Below are 7,319 nucleotides of genomic sequence, written 5' to 3'. Positions count from 1 at the left end.
AGTCACAAATTGCTTCGGAATTTGGGTTGAGTTTTTATTTTTAACTTTTAATTATGAAAGCTGTTTTATTTTCAGAAATGTTTACATTTCCATAGCACGGTGCTGGATATGATCAATATGGAGAGGATTAGGTAAATTGTTGTAACCTAAGGGAGACAAATGATTTTTTTAATTTTTGCAGTTCCTACACATTATCAAAATAATGCTACACCTGCCCCACCCCCACCCCCCACCGCCATCTATTGAATGCCATCCCAGAGACATACTTAAGTTCTTTGTAGTCAGTGTCAGGTGGCAGTATGGTTAAAATGACAATTGATAATAATAATACATCCATTTGTACTTTCTAAAAACAGCCTATTTGCCTTTCCTTCACAAACAGCCCATGTGTGTGTGAGACCTGAAGGCCAACCTTAGAGGAACCTGCTGTTTCTCCTCCAAGAAATCGGTCTGTGTCTAAAGAAACACTTGTTCTGTTTTAATTAGAAACTGGTGGGGCTCTGGGCAGGCTGGCTGGCTGCTTCGTGCCATGCTGCAAACCGGAGGGCTGAGTGCAGGCCAGAGAGTCTGAGCATATCTTCAGGGTGAGATATTCGATTACACAAGGGAGGGGAGCTGATTGCCAGTCCTCCTCCCATCTGGAGAAAAATTTCTGGGTGGCAGGAGCTAAGGATAGGGTGATAGAAAGTGATACGCTAAGGAGAGTAGGGTGAGGTGAGGAGAACAGGCCGCCCTCGCCGGGTCTGCGTCAGCTGCAAGGAGGCCAGCTTCGCCTCTCCCCTGCGTCTCTCCGAACTGGAACTCAGTGGGACTAAATCCTGGTGGGGTTCCGTTATGAATTCCCACAGACGGAATTTACTGCTTTTGTAGCTCTTAGTACGCCACATCTGACCTGGGGCTCCCAGGCCTTCCGCCCCACTAGAACGGAAACTACACAATGCCAGTGACCATACTTTCCATTTGTTTGCAGAGCCAGCATCTAGCACTGTATCTGGCGCAAATAAATCCAGTAAGAGTAATATATGTTTATCAACTAACGGAAGGCAAAATCCAGCCTAGGCGGGAAACACATTGGCATCATTATGCGCATTTTCCAAAACTGTGCTGCTTTCAAGGATCACAAGCGTAGCAAGACCTTAAAGGACTTGGGGAATCATGAATGAATGAGTCACACAGGGGGAGCACAGTGAAGCAAATATTCCCAGTCAAATTTTAGCCACTGAATGGGAAATGTGTTATTACTTTATGTTAAATAACAGCTCCGATGTACATGCGATGCTCAAATGTCAGTCTCCATCATTCTGGGTAAATCAGAGTGTACTATTTGTATAATTTGCATTCATTTTAATTCCATTTTGAATGTTTCATGTACTCTCTTGCCACCGTCCTGGAATTAGTAGAGATCATTTGCTGAACTTTTGCCACGATCCACGCCCTGTGTGAGACACTTTCCAGGTATTGACAGTCACAGCTGAGCTGCAAGGCAGAGACCATCTCAATGTGCACGAGGAACCAGAGGCTCAGAGTGGTTATGAGACAGTATGACCCTCAGCTTGGAGACACGCAGTTTCCAGACCCTGCCTCTTATGGTTTGGGGACTTCAGGGAAGTTACTCAACTATCGTCATTAAACCCAGAAGAGTTGGAACGAAATCCCTGTTTGTCTTGGCCAGACCACGTTGGGTCAATGCAGCTGGAGGAGCAGCGGTAGGTGAACGTCGCGTTGCGTGTAGGATACACACATATTTACGTGAACTTTGTGACCTCTTTGTGTTCCCTTTCTTTGGGACATGAGGAGAGAAGGCTTTAAGGTCAGGCATACTTTTAATTCCAAAGTTTAGAAGAGCCTGTTCACTCACAAGCTGGACAGGCCTTTCTCTGGAACGTGAAAGATTTATGACCTGTTCAGCCAAAAGCCCACCACAAAAACCTCATTGAGCTTGTTGCACATTATCTTCCAAATATCAACCCAGATTAAAAAGACCGTCTGGCCCACTGACAATGATCCATTGGCTTCTGTACAGTGTGTTATTGTACAGCACTTCCTCAGGAACTATAATTAGGGATTGTGTAGGGAGCCTGCGGTGCACGTTTGAGTAGTGGCTCTATTTGGCCCATGATGTCACTTGCTCACTCTGGTCCCTTCTCATCATATGGCCTTTGCCGTGGTGTGGTTGGAATTCAGTACACATGAAATCAGACCTTCATTGAGTTTTCTGTGAAGTAATGATAGCACCTAGAATGAGTCACTTGGGACAAGAGCCTTTACCTACCTGAAATAGTTATGACGTAAGAGCTGAGAGTTCTGGGAACCTAATTTTTCAGCTCTTCAATCTGGGCAAGTCCCTCAGCCTCTCAGAGACCTTCTTTATCTGGAAATTGGAGTTCATGGTCCCAGCAGCCCCAGTGGATTAGAATGTATAGTATATATAAATTACCCCCCTGTATCTCCCCCACTACCCTCAATCAATGATCACATCCCAAGCATTCCACCTCTTAAGTATCTCTCAGCTCCTTCTCCAGTTCTCTACCTCTGTGGCCACCATCCTATCCCAACCACTGTCCACTCTTGGCTTTGACCACTGCACCAACCTCTTGACTGGTTTGGGTGTACCCGCTCCTACACCCCTCTAGTAGACTTGCTGCTTCCTTTCTGGACAATTGCTTGGAAAATATCCTCTAGCTTAAAACCTTCCAGTGGCATCTCTGTGATCTTAGGATAAAGCCCAAATTTCTCATCTTGAGCTCTAAGACCCTGAATGATCTGTGCCTGTCTGTATCTGGAACCATGCCACTCTCCCCACCATTACCAGCATTACAGCCAAATCAACTTATTTTCAGCAACTCAAATATGTCAAGAACTTTCCTCCTTGAAAGACCTTTGCACCGGATGTTCCTTCTGTGTGGAACATCCTCTAACCTCTTCTTAACCCTCTCCCAAATCCAGACCCTCCTTTGAGACCCTCCTCCCACTTCCTTGGGAAATCCTTCTGAGACCCCTCGGCTCCATTATATAATCTCCTGATCAACAGTCTTATTCTATGTCACAACTCCAATTAAATAATTGCCTGGGAAAATATTTAAAGTCTGTCTCCTGATCTGGACTGTTCCTTCAACCCTGTCTTATTCCCAGCATACCATGTGGTGCATAATGTCCATTGATAAACACTGTGGAGGGGAAAAACTTTATGATTCCTCTCTGAACTTAATTCTGCTGTTTTTTTTTTTGCAGTTCAACTTCTTTGGAGACACCTTTGCTGTGTAATATCCAGCCTCCTCTTGGCTGAGAGAGCAGATGGTTCTGGGCAAGGGAACTCCATCTCTGGGTTCTCTTAGTCACCAAGGGCTGGTTGGAAAGCATGGTAGGAATCAGCAAGAGCCATCAATCTGCTGCAGGTCAGAGCTAGAAAGAAGTTTAGGGTTCAATGAACCTCATGGCCGTATTTTACAGATGGGGAAACTGAGGCCAAGAGAAATCGAACGTTGTGCCCAAGAACAGAGCTAAGAAATGCATTCAGTGATCCCAAAATGTTCTTTCGTCAGGCGTAAATACATCCATACAAAAATGTGTATTTATACATGATTTGTAGGACATTTTATAATTTTCTCTTTGATCACCTCATTGATCCTCAGAGCCGCCTTGAGAAGACGGTAGGGTAAGCATTGTTTACCCTCACTTGACAGAGGAAGAAACAAGAACAGAGGGTGTGATTGATTTACACCTATACTCAAGGTCAACCCAACTTAAGAGCACAAAAGCCTGAGTCCCCGAGCTCCTGGTTCTTGGGTGAATGTTTTTCCTACTGTACTACTCTGCACTTCTTACAAATAAATACTTGGGCACTTCCATTTCTGGTAAGATATATATTGGCCAGAGAGCCACGGCTGCAAGCGAAGAAAAAGTTTTCTTTGTTCTCTTCCTTGCTCATTTGGGGGATGTGACATCTGTAACCCACCTTTCCGTCTTTCAGGTGAAGCTGCCTAGTGTCAGAGGGCGAGATGGGAAGAGTGTGCTTGTGCTGTGGAGTCAGCCTCTCGTGGGCTAGACCCTGGCTCTGCTGCTTAGCAACTGGGTGCCCCTAACCAGGTTGATAGGAAAGTCCCTGAGCCTTAGGTGTTTTGTTTTGAGAGAGAGGGGGTTGGGAGCCGGAAAGGAGCAGAGGGAAAGAGAATCTTAAGCAGGCTTCACGTCCAGCGTGGCGCCGTGTCAGACGACTGACCAGGAGATCATGACCTGAGCCGAAGTCAAGAGTCACTTAACCAACTGAGCCACACAGGCGCCCGTCTGAGCTTTAGGATTTTCTCTGTAAAATGTGGTTGCTCCTGGCCTCTTCCTAACTTTGTTCAGGATTGAATGAGGTAGTGCCTTTAGGGTACAGAGGAAACAGAAGGCACTCCATTAATACTATTTGTCCTAATAGCAAAGGTATGCTAGAGCAACAAGGTTGAGAAGAACACTGTCAGAAAAGGCCAACCTTTGGGTGGAAAAGGCATAGGGAGTTGTCAGAAGGGCAAAATGAGCCCTGGGGTTGTGGTTAAAAGGGGTTGCAGTTTTGGGGAACACCTGGGTGGCTCAGTCAGTTAAGTGTCCGACTCTTGATCTCAGCTCAGGTCTTGATCTCAGGCTTGTGAGTTCAAGCCCTGCACTGGGCTCCATGCTGTACATGAACCCTACTTTAAAAAAAAAAAAAGGTAGGGGGAAATCACTTTTGCAGCTGATGTGGATTATATTTTAGCTACAGTCTTGTTGGCTGCCTCCTAGTTTTATGTGAGTCCCCATGTGCCATGCCCATCATGCATGTGTCTGCTTGCTCATGGCGAGAGTCAGGGGAGCTGAAATGGGGGGAAAAACAAGGGCCAGCAGGGCCCCGGAAGCTCCCCTTCCCACAGCAGCATCAACACATTTCTGCACAAACTACGTTCTCCATTTGGATGGGGAACATTAAATAAATAGGGGAAAATGTTTATAAGTTAATCTGATTGCTAATCTGAAAATGGTTTCGTTCTTAAAGCCGTTTGGAGGTTTTGTTTTTATAAACTGTAACTTCACAAAATATATCCAGAAATGGTGCTTTAAGGAACTTAACTGAGCTGTGAACACTGTTATTTTATGAGTACCCTTTCTCCCAGGCTGAAAGTCAAAGTCTGAAAACACCATCCTTTAAAAAGTTAAACTGGGAAATATAAAGTGAGAATGGTTTTTCATTATTAACATTTAAATTAAAATTTCATGGCAGACTCAGGAGCAAGGAGGAGTGTTTGCAGAAAGAGGTGACAGGTGATCAAAGTTAAAAAAAAAAAAAAAGGGTTGGGCCCAGGTCATTCCGGGGAGGGCTGTCTGCTCCCCAGCGGCTTCTCAGGCAGGCAGAAGTCAAGGCCCTTTCCCAGGTCCAAGGGCTGAGACTTAGCCCACAGGCTGTGTCACTGCATTTTGTCCACAGATCAAGGGCGAGTCCAGGGGCAGACCCACCCTCCCCAAGCTCCCAAGACGGAGATGAAAGCAGAAGGTGGATTAGTTCATTTCCAGCGCGAAATCACCATGGCAAGGTTTGGAATCCCTCATTGGCAGAGCCAGCTCGGTCCCTCCTTGCAGCAGGCAGACGGAACCGAGCAGAGTCAGAGGCATCGAATGTCTGACTGGGGAGAGAGAGACAGTTAGTTGTCTCAGGAAGAGAATCTGAGTCAGCCCTGCCACCAGGGCCCAAGGGGCACTGAGTCCCCAGGCCAGGGCTTCTGTTCCTTGCGAGGGCTCTGCCCATACCTGCATCTGCTCTCTTCCTACTACCACCAAATTCCGTTTTGAGGGGCACATCCTTTCTTCTAAGCAAAAGAAAGCTTTCTCTCTTCCACAGAATCTTGTAGTCAGATATTCCCCAATGCCTGAAAATGATGAATTCAAGTTAATGAATGAGATGCCCAGGATGGCCAAGAAATTGCACCCACATATTCCTTGAAATATCTTCTTTTATTTTTAATTTATTTTTAAGTTTTTATTTATTTTGAGAGAGAGAGAGAGAGAGAGAGAGAGAGAGAGAGCACAAGCAGGGGAGGGGCAGAAAGAAGGAGATACAGAGTCACAAACAGGCTCCAAGCCATCGGCACAGAACCCAATGCGGGGCTTGAACTCACAGACTGTGTGATCTTGAACTGAGCCAAAATCAAGAGGTGGATGCTTAACCGACTGTGCCACCCAGGCGCCCCTCCTTGAAATATCTTCTATGTGTAAAGGAAAAGAAAGCAAGTGATGATGTGACTACATGTATGGGGGCAGGGGGTAGAAAGGAAGGTGGGATCTGGACTGGAAAATTGAATTCTGACTAGCTTAGGTTAGTTCATTATTGAGAAAAAGGAACCAAGCTGTAAGTGTCTAAGTGGATTGAGGAAGGCACCGTGGTAGTGGTAGGTCCAGCCCATTTGCAGGGCGCTGTGTCTCCATGCCCCTCTTTCCCTGCTTCTGCCCATATCCCTGGCATTTCATCCAGCCAGGGGTGTCAGTGATGACCTGGGTACTGACAACCCTTAATTCTCTATCCCCTTCCTTCTCTCCTGAACTTGGGACTCAGCCATCTACCAATCACCTTCCTATTCCCTATGCAGACTACATACACCACAGCCAATGTGGAGAACGCATCACCAAGCATTGGCATCTACTGTGCCCACCAGTGCCCGCCCTCCATCGGTCCCATCATCCAAACATCAACCTAGAAATGAGCCACAATCCCACCTTCTCCCTTCCCCCTCTGTCCTGAAATCCAATCTGTTACCCAGCTGGCAGATTATTTTTTTCTTTCCATTCATCGTGCTAGTCTTCTCTCCTTCCCATCCTGTGCATTATTGCCTTGGTTCAGACCTTCACCCGCATCCTTCTCCTGGGCTATTGCTGTCGCCTCCTAACTGGGCTCCCTGCCTCTACACAGATCTACTCTGAGCCATACTCCACACTGTTGCTGCCGTGGTCTTTCTGTGGCACACGTATAATTATGATGCTGCCCTCAAAAGTCTTCACGTTACCCACACGATAAGGTACATACTCTTCACTAAGGTGGGCAAAGCTCCCTTTGATCTGGACACTGTCCAGCTCTCCAGCTTTCTCTCTTACTTCACCCTTCTAACATCTTCACTCAGTACATGTTACCATGTACCTGCTCTGTGCCAGGCACCAGGTAGGTGCTGGAGATACAGCACCTCACATTCATGCACACAAAGCACAGTGCCTTTGCTCACTCAGTTCTCTCTGCTGCCCTGAGACCTCACGTTCTTCCCCCACATCTACTGGCGGATGCCCACTCATCTTCCAAGATGTAGCTTAGGGTCCCTTCC

The sequence above is a fragment of the Leopardus geoffroyi genome, chromosome A1 (genome assembly GCF_018350155.1).
Source record: "Leopardus geoffroyi isolate Oge1 chromosome A1, O.geoffroyi_Oge1_pat1.0, whole genome shotgun sequence".
Taxonomy (NCBI): domain Eukaryota; kingdom Metazoa; phylum Chordata; class Mammalia; order Carnivora; family Felidae; genus Leopardus; species Leopardus geoffroyi.
The sequence above is the reverse complement of the archived record's forward strand: the minus strand, read 5'-3'. Positions refer to the sequence as shown.